Raw genomic sequence first — 14,850 nt, 5'->3', positions numbered from 1 at the left:
AACCACAAAGCAAATCCTATAGTAGATACATTAAAGATAAAGAGAAAAGAATCAACACATACTAGTACAAAAAGTCATTAATTCACAAAGGAAGATAACAAGAGAGGAACAAACTACAAAACAAACAGAAAACAACAAAATGGCAACAGTAAGTCCTTATCTACCAGCAATTATTCTAAATGTAAATGGTTAAATTCTTCAGTCAAAATAGAGAGGCTGGACAGATTAAAAAACACAAGACCCAGCTATATGCTGCCTATAGGAGACTCACTTTACTTTAAGAACAGTCATGGATTGAAAGGGAAGAAATGAGAAAATAGGTATCATGCAAACAGAAACCAAAGCAAGAGAAGGGATAGCTATACTTAGCTATACTTGTATCAAGCAAAAGCCAAAACAAGAGACTAAAAAGATCATAACATAATGATAAAATAGTCAATTCACCAAGAGCTACAACAATTGTGACCTATAACTGCTCACAGACATTAGGAACTATTTTATTACTTCATATTCATTTTTGAAATATCCCCTAATTCTGCTCACAAAAATCAGGGGATATTTTATTACTTCATATTCATTTTAAAATATACTCTAATTTTTGTGAGCAATATATATATATATGCACCCACCACCAGAGTAGCTAAATATATTATACCATTAATTATTAACAGATTTAAAAGCAGAAAAAGACAGCAATAGAATAATAGCCAAACCCATAGAATGTACAACACCAAGAGTGAACCCTAATATAAACTATAGACTTTGGGTGATTACAATGTGTCAACGTAGGTTCTATTACACTGGGGAACAAAATTTTTGTTGCATCCACAAAAACACTTGTTCTTATCTAATTCGAGTGTGCTGATCTCAAATCTGACATTAGTTTTTCTCTGTAAGCTACAGTTTTTTTGAAATTCAAGATTTTAGGTTTTCATCCTATTGTAACCTAAATTTTCAGCATTTAGTTTAACATAATGAAATAGAATGTCTTCTTGGACATCATCTTTGTGAAAATATAATTTATATAATGCAGTAAATATACTAACAGTAAAAGATATGATTGCATCAGAAATTGTAATTTCAAAATAGAACATATTAAAACACTTATTTTAATCATAAAATTTGTGCAAAACTTATTTAAATTCTATTAAGGCAAAAATTTGTGTTTGTAGTTCTTGCATTTATGTACTTGTTGAGGACAATCTCATTTGATGCTCCAGCAGTAGTCTGCTCATCACTAACAGCTCCAAGATTTTCGGGAAACTTATCAAGGTGACTGTTCAGGAAATGAATCTTAACGCTCATGTTACACCCAATGTCGCAGAAAGCCAACAGCATCCTTTGAACCAGAAGTTCATAGTTTTCTGCTTTTTTTGTTGCCGAGGAAGTTTTTTGTAACTGTCACAAAAGACTGCTATGCTGTTTTATCCTCCTATTCATCTTCCTGGCAAATTCTTCATCACGTATGAGGGTTCAAATTTGAGGTCCATTGAATACACCTGCTTTTATCTTCTCGAAAGACAAGGCAGGAAAAGCAGAAATAATATGTTGAAAGCATTCACTTTCTCTATTCAAAGCCTGAACAAACTGCTTCATTAAGCCAAGTTTGATGTGAAGTGGGGGGGGAAATGATCCTGTCTCAATTAACTACAGGTTCATTCACAATATTTTGCATCCCTACTTCCAGAGCTTCACGTTTTGGCCACTTCTTCTGTGTCCAGTGTTTCTCCCGAGCTCGGCTGTCCCACAAACACAGAAAGCAAGGATACTTCGTGATACCTCTCTGTTGTCCTAGCAAGAAATTTACCATTTTAAGATCTACACAAATGATCCAGTTATGCTCCTCATACTTCAGAAAGTCAAGGACAATTTTTATATCATACTTACTAAGTCATTCAATTCGGGTTGGCTAAACTGCTGAGGGGTTAATGACTGCTTGGCATCAAAAGAAGACCCTTCAGATTCTACCATTTCCTCATGCATCTTATCAAAATACACTTGATCACCATGTTCACTTTCTTCGTCCTTAGAAGAAATAAAACCATTGAAAACTGAAACTGGTAGTGTCTCAGAGTGTGGGATAGGTTGTATTGCTGAAGGAATATTAGGATATGCGATCATATGCTATTTTTTCTTGCCGATGCCCTTTGTATGGATCAGACAGAAATAACAGTCACTGCTGTGGTCCTTAGATTCACGCCAAACCATGGGAATACCAAAAGGCATACCTTTGCGTTTTCCTTTTGTCCAGTCACGAAGCATTTCCTCACAATTATGACACACAATATGAGGAGCCCAATTTTTGTCTTGATCGCCAAGGGGAACTTGAAAATAGGCAATATATGCACGTGTCACAAATGATGAAATATTGTGCCTTTGACCTTGAAGTGTGTAACAGCCACATATATAACGGAAAGTGTCAGGACTATTCTTACATTGACGCCTACTCGAAGAAGCCATCATGATTCAATCTTAAAACAAAATAAGAGAGTGTTTTTATCAGATAATAATTTTTTACATGTAAAAACAACTACAATTATGTAAAAGTGATGTTTGTAAAACATTAATTGCCTTGTGGTTGTGTTCAATTCAAGAGTCGTTGCCTTTTAACTCCAATTTAAAAACCAACGCATACCATTAACTGTAACAAAATGAAATTAAAATTGCATAAAAACTAGAGCATGCATCAAAAAACAGACTTCAGATTTGGAATCAGCGATGCAGAAATATATAGAAACAGTTCTAAAACCTCATGCAGCAGAAAAATGAAAAAAAAAAATTGTTCCCCAGTGCTATATATAACAAATGTAACACCCTGGTAGGACCATTGATAATGAAGAAGTCTATGCATATGTGAGTCAGAGGTTGTATGGAAAATCTCTGTACTTTCATCTCAGTTTTGCTGTGAGCCTTAAACTACTCTAAAAAATAAAGTCAATTTTATTTTTTATTTTTATTTATTTTTTTTGTATTTTTCTGAAGCTGGAAATGGGAGAGACAGTCAGACAGACTCCCGCATGCGCCAGACCGGGATCCACCCAGCACGCCCACCAGGGACGACGCTCTGCCCACCAGGGGGCGATGCTCTGCCCCTCCGGGGCATCGCTCTGCCGCGACCAGAGCCACTCTAGCGCCTGGGGCAGAGGCCAAGGAGCCATCCCCAGCGCCCGGGCCATCTTTGCTCCAATGGAACCTTGGCTGCGGGAGGGGAAGAGAGAGACAGAGAGGAAGGAGGGGAGGTGGAGAAGCAAATGGGCGCTTCTCCTATGTGCCCTGGCCGGGAATCAAACCCGGGTCCCCCGCACACCAGGCCGACGCTCTACCGCTGAGCCAACCAGCCAGGGCCTAAAGTCAATTTTAAAAAATGAAATTTTAACAAAGATCTAGCTCTGTGCTGAAAAATAATAGAGAAACAAAATAAGACTGGAGTCAGGGAAAATAGAGTCAAAGAAGCCAAGGCCATCAGGAATGAACCAATGAAGTCCCTTGTGTATATGTTTTCAATCTTGTTAATGAAGCAGTTAATTTCAATATATCATCCCATGCTTGCTAAAAATTTTTCAGTTTTGACTGGATGCTTGAAAATTTGTTTTCCTTGATTGCAGATAATCTGCAACCTGAGAAAACGTCCTGTTGGTTCCTTCATCTAAATATGTTTTTCTGATTTTATAACACACAGTTGTCACTGACTCCCACATCCTTGGTTCCATGGGTTCAAAGAGACTGAGTCACTTGGATGCCCAATACAAAAGGCCTTACACACTTTGCTTAGTCTATTTGGTCTAGCAGAACAGATACATATTTCTCAATCTTCTCTCCAAAATACAGGGTTATATAGGTCTTGTTTTGGCCCATGATAAGTAAGTTCCTATCAAGGCACAGGCCCCCAGCTCCTCTTATACCAGCCCAGTTCTCTGTCTCCTAGTGGTCCAAAAAACATGTCCTTGTTTTCCTTCCTCTTGGCTCCCTTGGTCTTTCCCAACACTGTATAGTACAAAAAACTCAAGTCTTGTTCCATCATGTTTTTCCTCCTGTTTTTGTTTCTCCTCCATTTCCAAATTGTCTCTTTTCCTCATTATTCCCAAAAGGAATGACTCAAGATCACACATTCTCAAATATGGAGACAAATCTTTATTAATTAGAATTTCTCACAAAGGAAAAGGTAACACCATATTTCCCCATGTATAAGATGCACCCTTTTTCAAAAAAAACTTGGGGTCTGAAAACTGGGTGCGCCTTATACAGTGGTTGTGGCATTTCAAATGCCATCTATGGAACTGAGGACGAGGCAATATATGAAGACAGTGATTCATCATCAGACACAGGTGAGGACAAGCTAATGGATGAAAGTTTTGACAGTGATGAATAGTTGCATGAATTTTATGATGAATAAAACTTGAGTTCAATAACTTTATGTAATACATTTTTTTTTCAAATTTAGGGTCCCCAAATTAAGGTGCATCTTATACATGGGGAAATACGGTAGCTCATAGCTACCCATGTAATTAATCCACTGCCTGTTCTCCAGGCAGATGAACACCAGGAAGCTAGAAGCCCTGGATGTTAGCTTTGGCTCTTAGGTTAATTTCTCAGACCCCAGACAAATCACACTGCTGAGATTCAAATCCCCACTCTACCACTTACTTGCTGTTTAACATTGGGCAAGTTAAACTTAGCCTCTTTGTATTTTGTTTCCCCATTTGTGATGTGTAGATAATCAGTCCTATCTAATAAGGTTGCTATGAGGATTAAGTGACTTGATACATGTAAAACACTGAACAGAATCAAGAATCTGGTAAGAATTCAATATGTGTTAGTTCCTACTTCATGAAAGGCACTTGAACTATAGGACTGAGTGAAATAGAAAAGGCCCTTGTTCTCCTGTACACTTTACATCTTAAAAAGGGAAAAAGATAATGCACAAGTAAATAGAGTTAATTACAGATGTGATAATGTTATAAACAGAATGATGGAGTGGGAATGGTGACGTTAGATAACATGGTTATCTAAGGAAGAAAGAGGAGAAGGAATTAATATTGCAAGGATCTAGACAAGAGCAGGATAGTCAACCTTTTTATACCTACCACCCACTGTTGTATCTCTGTTAGTAGTAAAATTTTCTAACTGCCCACCAGTTACACAGTAATGGTGATTTATAAAGCAGGGAAGTAACTTCACTTTATAAAATTTATAAAGCAGAATTACAGCAAGTTAAAGCATATAATAATTACTTACCAAGTACTTTATGTCAGATTTTTGCTAGGTTTGGCAAAATAAATCTTTATAAAACAACTTACTATAGTTAAATCTATCTTTTTATTTATACTTTGGTTGCTCCGCTACCGCCCACCATGAAAGCTGGAACGCCCACTAGTGGGCGGTAGGGACCAGGTTGACTACAACAGCAAATGCAAAGACTTTGAGGCTGGGAAAGTGTGGAGCTCTAGAAATGGGGAGAAGGCCAGAGTGGCTGAAGATTGGTGAGCTCAGAGGAGAGCTATAGAAGCCAAGATTCAGGCAAAAACCTGATGATGTGCGCCCTGTTAAAAGGCTAAATTTATTCTAAATACCATGGGAATTCATTGGGGAACTTTAATCAGGAGAATATCAGATCTATGTTTTTAAAAGACCCTTGCTAGATCTCTAAGGAATGAACAGCTCAAGGGCAACCTGCCCAGTTTACAAAACTTTAGCACTGCCCAAGAACTTAAAGGTCATCAAAGTTCATCTCCAAAATCCCTCCCAGCTCTAACAATCAGTGTTTCTATGCTGAAATTGAAAAAAGAGAACTTTGATTTCTTTAATTTCTCAGTAACACAATCAAAGAACGTAGTTTCATTATTCCTCTTTACCACTGTGACATTGGTTTTAAACAGTTGAGTTCTGTCAAGTAAATGCTTTTAATTGTTCTCGTTTCTTGCTTCCAAATTCCCAATGTTAATCAACAATATTCCACTAATAAAGTGTCCAAAACTAAAAACAGCATCCCAGGTCCTATCTCACTAGGGCAGTGGTAGTCAACCTGGTCCCTACTGCCCACTAGTGGGCGTTCCAGCTTTCATGGTGGGCAGTAGCCGAGCAACCAAAGTATAAATAAAAAGATAGATTTAACTATAGTAAGTTGTTTTATAAAGATTTATTCTGCCAAACTTAGCGAAAATCTGACATAAAGAGCTTGGTAAGTAATTATAATTATGCGCTTTAACTTGCTGTAATTCTGCTTTATAAATTTTATAAAGTAAAGTTACTTCCCTACTTTATAAATCACCATTACTGTGGAACCAGTGGGCGGTTAGAAAATATTACTACTAACAGAGATACAAAAGTGGGCGGTAGGTATAAAAAGGCCGACTACTCCTGCACTAGGGCCAAACAAAAAGAGACATTATCTTCCTGCTTTGTGACAAGAGGCCAGTGTCATACTTTTCTCGTAATATTATGCAACAGACCTATATCTAATTTGCCATTTAGCATAACCCTTGGGTCTCTAATAGCCATTACTATTTTTCAGGTGTTGCCCTCCCCATAAAAAATTTTCTTTCCAATTACTTTTCTCCAGATGCCTCTACTTGAAATTTTTCCAAGTTGAGTGTCATTCTCCTTGCCATATTGTTTATGCTTTATATAATTTCTTTGGCTTTCCTGGTGTTTGCTGCATATCCTCTTTTGGGGTCTTCGAATTTCATTTATATGTTTGTGGACAGGATGTAGCTGGAGGGAAATTGTTGAAGGATTCATCTTCTCTGCTTTTTTATTAGTTAGGAGCTGGTTCTAGAAATGGAGACAGACCCCTTCATCAAAAGTAGAAATCACCTCTGCTCTTTTTTATGCACACACACACCTGTATACATGCCCAAAAATGTTCTCAATTCTCTAAAACTCTCTCTTTAAAACAACTAACAACAGCAACAACAACAAAAAAAACTTCTTGCCATAATATAGAACAAAACCTCTATATCAGAAGTTCCTAAAGTAAGGATCATGAATATGATGCCAGTGTGGTTCACATGTAATTGTATTCACAACATATCCACATTATCATGCTCTTGAGTACATGTGCAGTTTTCTAGCAAAAAACCTCAGAGCTTTTATTAGAAACTCCCAGGAGTGTGTAAATCCAAAAGAGATTAAGAATACTTTTTTATGTCACTGTTTCTCAAAAGGTGAGTCAACTGTATTGGAATCACAGTAGAAGCTTGTTAAAATGCAGATTCTTGGGTCCTGTTCCAGATCCACAGAGTCAAAATTGACACAGGAATGTGCCTTTTAAAAATTAAATGTAAATTATTTTTAATAGAAATTTATGTTAACTATATCCATTTTAAAAGATCAAAAGGAGAAAGTTTCTCTCCTACCCTTGTTTCCCAGGTACCAGTTTTTCTTCACAGAGGCAACCTAGTCATCTGATATTACTAGTTTCCTATGTATTCTTTTGGAATCTATTTTAAAAAGATCAAACCTCCAAGTTATTTTTATGCCTAATAAAATTTGAGAATCATTGCTTTATAAAGAAAATAATGAATATTCGCCTGCATTAAAAACTGTCTTAATCAGATTGACTTTCCCCTGCCCATCCGAGAAGCAGATTATCCTAAAATACAGCACTCAAGCCAATCACATATGAATAACTTTGAAAATTTCTCCATCTTCTCATAGTAAAAAAAAAAAAAAAATCTTCAATATTTTTAATTGTTTGGCTGGAAGTTACCACCTCTGCTTCCAGCATTTTGTGACCAAGTCTGGTACCCCACATTGGATTTAGTTTAATAATCTGATTAGCTGGTGACCAAAGTGGGATTCACTTTCTGACTGCCTAGATGCTGGGGATTAATCATTACCATAGAAAATTCTTGATCTTTTTTTCGGGAGAAGGGGGACCTCCCTGCCCTAGGCAGGAGCTTCACTTACTAACTGATAGAAATGCTTGTATCTCAGAAATATTGTACACACAATTAATGGTTTATTGTAAACATTAATAAGTCCAGAATGCCTTACTCCTGCTTGACTGGGGAGGATGCTCTATCTCCGTGCTTCTGTCTGAGTGGGGTCCAGGGCTTCAAGCAGAGTAAAGGAGGGGGGGATAGTGTTTTCAGATATGAAGCATGTTTGAATATATGTTCATATAAGAGCAGATGTACTTTAGATGCCAGCTCAAAACTTTAGCCCCATTTCACCCCATTTCACACCTGAAAGGCTAACAAATAGTGAAAAGATAATCAAAGTTGTTAGGAATAAGAGACATTCAAATTTTAAAAATGAGATAGCACTTCATACTCATCAACTTGGCCAAATTTGGAAATACTAATTTCAGGCTAGGATATGGGAAAACAGGAAACTTTAGGCACTGCTGGTGGAGAGTATTCTGGCTATACCAAGTGAAATTAGATATGTGTGACCCAAGAATCTCATCGTGGGTACATCCCAGAGAAATCCCTCACAGGTCCAGTAGGGAATGGTTAAGAATTTCACTGTGGCTTGGTGGTGGTGGCAAGTTGATTGTAATCTAACTATTCATCTCTAAGGGAACAGATGAAAATAAAATTGTGGCTATCCACTGTGGAAGACCACCCAGAATTTAGAAACATCAAACCAAGCATATGTTCAGCAACACAGACAGATTTATAAACATAGTGTTGAGTGAAAATGCAAGAAACAGAACAAGTTCTATAGCACATTTTATGAAAATTAAAAGTATGTACATAGACCAAAAGTATATAAATGGTTGCTAAATGCTGGGGCAGGGGACGGGTTTTCTTTGGGGAGTGATAAAAATATTCTAGCCTGACTTGTGGTGGCACAGATGATAAAGTGTTGACCTGGAATGCTGAGGTTGCCAGTTCAAAACCCTGGGCTTGCCTGGTCAAGGCACACAAGGGAAGCAACTACTATGAGATGATGCTTCCTGCTCCTCCTCTCTCTCTCCTCTATCTAAAAAATCAATAAATAAAAAATTTTAAAAATATATTCTAGAAGTATATAGGGATGATGATTGTACAACTTTATGCATATACTAAACACCACTGAATTATGTAATTCAAAGGGTGAATTTTAAGGTATGTGAATCACATCTCAATAAAAGAAAAACAAACACAAACCAATACTGTATATTTTACAAAGATACTTAGCTATAGAAAAGCATATCAAAATACAGGAGTGGCTGCCTATATGAGAAGGGGATTTGGATGGGGAGGAGGCCTTTCCATAGCCCATTAACTGAGAAAGATGATTAACTCAATCCTCTATGCCTGTAGTAAAACCAATGAACAACAATAACAATAACAACACAGGGTAAGAAGAGGAAAGGAAAAAAATACATACAGGTTTTTTTTGTTTGGGTTTTTTTTTTTTTTTTTTTGTATTTTTCTGAAGCTGGAAACGGGGAGAGACAGTCAGACAGACTCCCGCATGCGCCCTACTGGGATCCACCCGGCACGCCCACCAGGGGCGACGCTCTGCCCACCAGGGGGCGATGCTCTGCCCCTCCGGGGGCGTCGCTCTGTTGCGACCAGAGCCACTCTAGCGCCTGAGGCAGAGGCCAAGGAGCCATCCCCAGCGCCCGGGCCATCTTTGCTCCAATGGAGCCTCGGCTTCGGGAGGGGAAGAGAGAGACAGAGAGGAAGGAGGGGGGGGTGGAGAAGCAAATGGGCGCTTCTCCTATGTGCCCTGGCCGGGAATCGAACCCGGGTCCCCCACACGCCAGGCCGACGCTCTACCGCTGAGCCAACCAGCCAGGGCCAATATATACAGTTTTAATAAGGGAAAATAATTGCACTATAATGAGGAAGGAAAGGAAGCAGTATTTTAATTGTAGAAATGTTAGAAGTACAACTATGTAGAATCATGTATGTAAATGGGCAAAAAGTATGACAGCTGTAGTGTAGTGTACTGTGATGTTGTGGCAGCATTTCTGCCACTGGTTGTATAATCTTGGCCACCAAAGTACTTAATTTCTCTGTAGCTCAGCTTCATCAATTAAAGTGGAAATGATAATCATAATACCTACTTTCAAAGGTGCTTATGAGAATTAAGTAAGTTAATATACACTGATATAGAGTGGATCTTATATAAGGGTTACCTGGTATTACTATTTTTCTAACTTTTTATTTATTTATTTTTGATTGATTTTAGAGAGAGGGGAAGGGAGAGGGAAAGAGAGAAAGAAACATCAATTTGTTCTTCCATTTATTTATACAGTCACTGGTTGATTCTTATATGTGCCCTGACCAGGGATCAGACCCATAGCCTTGGCATATCGGGATGATGCTCTAACCAACTAAACTATCTGGCCCAGGCATATTTTTCTAACTTTTTAAACTGTAGACTCTAGACTCAGACTGTGTGTCTGATTAGGCCCCAACTATTCATTAATGATATGACTTTCACAAACTTACCCAGTTAAAGTCTCATTTTTTTTTCATCTATTGTGAGGATAAAAACAGATATTTGGCACATAGTAAGCCCTCAGTAAATGTTAACTGATTATATTATTAAAAATATTATTAATGCATTGTCATAGTTTTAAAAGTAGTACAAAAAGAAATAGAAGACACAAAATATGACATTTTTTATGTTCTTCTTAATGTATAATTCTTCCATTTACATTAAATTTCATTTTGGGGTCTAATCTTCTCAGATCTTCTTCTCTAGTTGTATGTGGCACTTTGAACATGTCTTTCATAGGAATAATTAATTAATTAGGTAGGTAAGCAATTCCTAGTTCATCTCTGTCATCCATAGTAGAATGAAGGCTCCATGAAGTCAAGGATGATATCTGTCTATGCCCAATATCTAGCACAGGGCTTGGTACTTTGTTGACTAACAAATATTTGTTGAATCAACGAACAAGCAATGAAAAAAAAACCATTTTAATATATACTAAAATAGCAAAGTCAGGAGATTAGAGGCAAGCTTCATTCCTCCATCTGTCTGGGACTTGAGGAGTTGCTCATTTTGTAAGCTTGGAAGACGGTCAACATTCCGATTCTGGGGAGCTATTTTGGCATCTCTTCCGTAGTCGAGTCACACTGCCTGAACCTGTAACTGAGCCCTTTCAGTTACAGCAGAACACTGGAAACCCAGTACTTTTCCAGAATTTGCTGTTCACTAAAGGAAAAGTACTCAGTCTCTCCAGATTATCTTCAGCCAGCTAATTCACATTAGCCCCTACCCACTGACTCATGAAAAGGTAGTGACCTTAAAACTGTCTTTCATTTCACAGATGAGGAAATGGGCCCAGAAAAGTGGATTGACTTTCCAAAGCCTAACACTTGCTAATAACTGGTGCTAGAGCTGGTGCAACTGGAAGTAGAATCATTCTTACATTCTCTCTCTCACTCTCTCTCTCTATATATAATACATATATATGTAATGGTATCATTCTTTAAAACTATCTTTATGAAAGAATTTTTATTATATTAGGGAAAATGTTCTTGATATGGTGTGACAAAAGCAGACTAGAATTGTATGCATAACATATATTTAAATATAAAGTATACAAATACATGTGTGTATTTCTCAGTTATCTGTCTATGTAGAAAATTTTAAGGGTGTTATAATATTAACAGTGTTTATTTTGAGTTAGTGGAGTTACAGTTTATTTTTACTTCTGCTTTTCTGCATCAAAAATGTACCTTCAATGAGCTTGTAGTTTTTCTTTTGTTTTTTTTTCTTTCTGAAGCTGGAAACGGGGAGAGACGGTCAGACAGACTCCCGCATGCACCCGACCGGGATCCACCCGGCACGCCCACCAGGGGCGACGCTCTGCCCACCAGGGGGCGATGCTCTGCCCCTCCGGGGCGTCGCTCTGCCGCGACCAGAGCCACTCTAGCGTCTGGGGCAGAGGCCAAGGAGCCATCCCCAGCGCCCGGGGCCATCTTTGCTCCAATGGAGCCTTGGCTGCAGGAGGGGAAGAGAGAGACAGAGAGGAAGGACGGGGAGGTGGAGAAGCAAATGGGCGCTTCTACTATGTGCCCTGGCCGGGAATCGAACCCGGGTCCCCCGCACGCCCGGCCGACGCTCTACCGCTGAGCCAACCGGCCAGGGCCGCTTGTAGTTTTTTATAACCAAATTTAGCTTTTAAATTCCTGATCTGATACTTTTGAAAGGTTTTATTTTGATACTGGTCAGCACTGCAGGGTGAGGGAGCATCAACCTAGAGTTCAAAGACATTTTACTGGTCATTTAATATAATCTGTAAAATGGGGTGATTATATTGACTTCACAAGGCTATTGTGTAAATGAAATAATAAATATGAAATTTGTTTGTAACTCTAAAGCTTGATAAAGGTATTAGGTGGTATTATAATGATGATAAAGTCCCTTGGCCTAAAAGGGGTGAGAAAACCCATTACGATTACGTACCTTTGTGCTGAGAAGCTTTGGGTTGAGAGAACAGAGAGATCTAACTGTCAAGAGAAAAGTGAGAACTTTTTCCCCCAACACTTAAGGGAAACAATCACATGCCTGACCCCACTTCTCTCTTTCCCCTATTCATCAAATAAATGCCTCAATGTTCCCCCTTTAAATTAAATTATCCATCTATCGCATAAGCAGCCCATGCCAGAGGCAGCTTGTAGTGGACAAGATGTAGCGTATTTTAAGGCAATAGCAGACTGTGACTAGCAGCCTACAAAGGTCTCTATAGTCCCAAACAAAAAAGGAGCTATTTCCACTCTGCATGATTAGTTTGTTACGAAGAAAAGGTAACTTTTTTTATTTTTCTTTAGCAAGAGGGACAAACAGGAAGAAAAAGAGATGAGAAGCTGGCTCAAGCCAACAACCTTGGGCTTCAAGCCTACAATCATGGGGTCATGTCTGTGATCCCATGCTCAAACTTGTGACCACAACGCTCAAGCTGGTGAGCCTACACTCAAGCTGGCAAGACCACACTCAAGCTGGCTACCCTGGGGTTTCAAACCTGGATCCTCATCATCCCAGGCCAACGCTTTATCTCTATCTACTGCACCACTGCCTGGTCAGGCAAAAAGAAGGTAACTTTTAACTGTGGCCGTTTGTATTGAGCTTTATCCTCTGCAAGGCTTTCTTAATAAATATCTTTGGGGTCTCACACATTCTATGGAAAATAAGATTTCAACAAAGCAAAGATGTCTTCATTTAGTAAGAGGTACCAAAGGTAATATGCCAAATAAATCTTACTTTTATATTTTAAAAAGTAATACAGACTTATGGTAAATTTAGTCAAGAGAAATGAAATGTATGTTCACATAAAAACCTGCACATGAACATTTAATAGCTGCTTTATTTGTAATTGCCCAAAACAAGAAATAACTCAAATATTCTTTAACTAATAAATAGATAAACTGTAATACAGGGGTCCCCAAACTTTTTACACAGGGGGCCAGTTCACTGTCCCTCAGACCGTTGGAGGGCCGGACTATAAAAAAAAACTATGAACAAATCCCTATGCACACTGCACATATCTTATTTTAAAGTAAAAAAAACAAAACAGGAACAAATACAATATTTAAAATAAAGAACAAGTAAATTTAAATCAAGAAACTGACCAGTATTTCAATGGGAACTATGGGTTTGCTTTTGGCTAATGAGATGGTCGATGTGCTCCTCTCACTGACCACCAATGAAAGAGATGCTTCTTCCAGAAGTGCGGCGGGGGCCGGATAAATGGCCTCAGGGGGCCGCATGCGGCCCGCGGGCCGTAGTTTGGGGACCCCTGCTGTAATACATCCATATAATGGAATACTACCCAGCCATAAAAAGGAATAAACTCTTAATAAACGCAATATGGATAACTCTCAAATGCATTATGCCAACTAAGAGAAGCCAGATCCAAAAAGGCTGCATTATTGTGTTATTCCAATATATGACATTCTGGAAAAGGAAAACTATAGGGGAGGCCAACTCAATTGTTGCCAGAGGATGGGATGAAGGGAGGATTGACTGCAAAGAGACAGTGAGGGCAAAAATTGGGGGGTAATGGCACTATTCTTGATTGTGATGGTTATATGAATATGCATTTGTCAAAACTTACAGAATAGTAAAGCAAAAAGTGAATTTTACAACATAAATTTTAAAAATAAATGCACAAACGTGAAAATAAAGTAACAGGCCCATGGTGAAATCAAACAATACAAGGAATTCAGTAAAAAGTTTTTCTCTCATATGTTTGTGGTGATAGAATAATAGTTCTGTATTTTCATATCAGTGATGGTTAGAGAAATCTACATGTGCGATAAAATGACAGAACTATACCCAGATTATACCAATATCAATATCCTATTTTTGGTATGACAATATAGTTAAGATATAACAATGGGGACCTAACTGGTGTTGGCACAGTGGATAGAGTGTCCGCCTGGAACACTGAGGTCCCACTTTCAAAACTCTGAGGTCGTGGGCTTGAGCATAGGCTCATCTGGCTTGAGCTTGAGCTGGGGTTATCGGTTTGAGTATGGCATCATTGAAATGATCTCATGGTTGCTGGCTTAAGCCTAAAGGTTGCTGGCTATAAGTCCAAGGTTACTGGCTTGAGCAAGGGGTCACTGGCTCAGCTGGAGTGTGTGGTCCACTCTCCTCCCCACCAAGGCATGTATAAGAAGCAATCAATGAACAACTAAAGTGCCGCAAGTTGATGCTTCTCATCTCTCTCCCTTCTTGTCTCTCTCTCCCTCTAAAAAAAGGTTAAAAGAAGAAATAACCATAAGGGGGAAACTGGGTAAAGGGTACTGGGATCTCTATATTATCTGCAATTTCCTGTGTGTGTGTGTGTGTGTGTGTGTGTGTGTATACACGCGCACGTGTGTGTATTTTAAATACCTTTCAGCTAAGCTTCCAGACTCTAGTCCTGCTCCCTAGAGGTGAACACTATTACAA

The sequence above is a fragment of the Saccopteryx leptura genome, chromosome 13 (assembly GCF_036850995.1).
Source record: "Saccopteryx leptura isolate mSacLep1 chromosome 13, mSacLep1_pri_phased_curated, whole genome shotgun sequence".
NCBI classification, from domain to species: domain Eukaryota; kingdom Metazoa; phylum Chordata; class Mammalia; order Chiroptera; family Emballonuridae; genus Saccopteryx; species Saccopteryx leptura.
The sequence above is the reverse complement of the archived record's forward strand: the minus strand, read 5'-3'. Positions refer to the sequence as shown.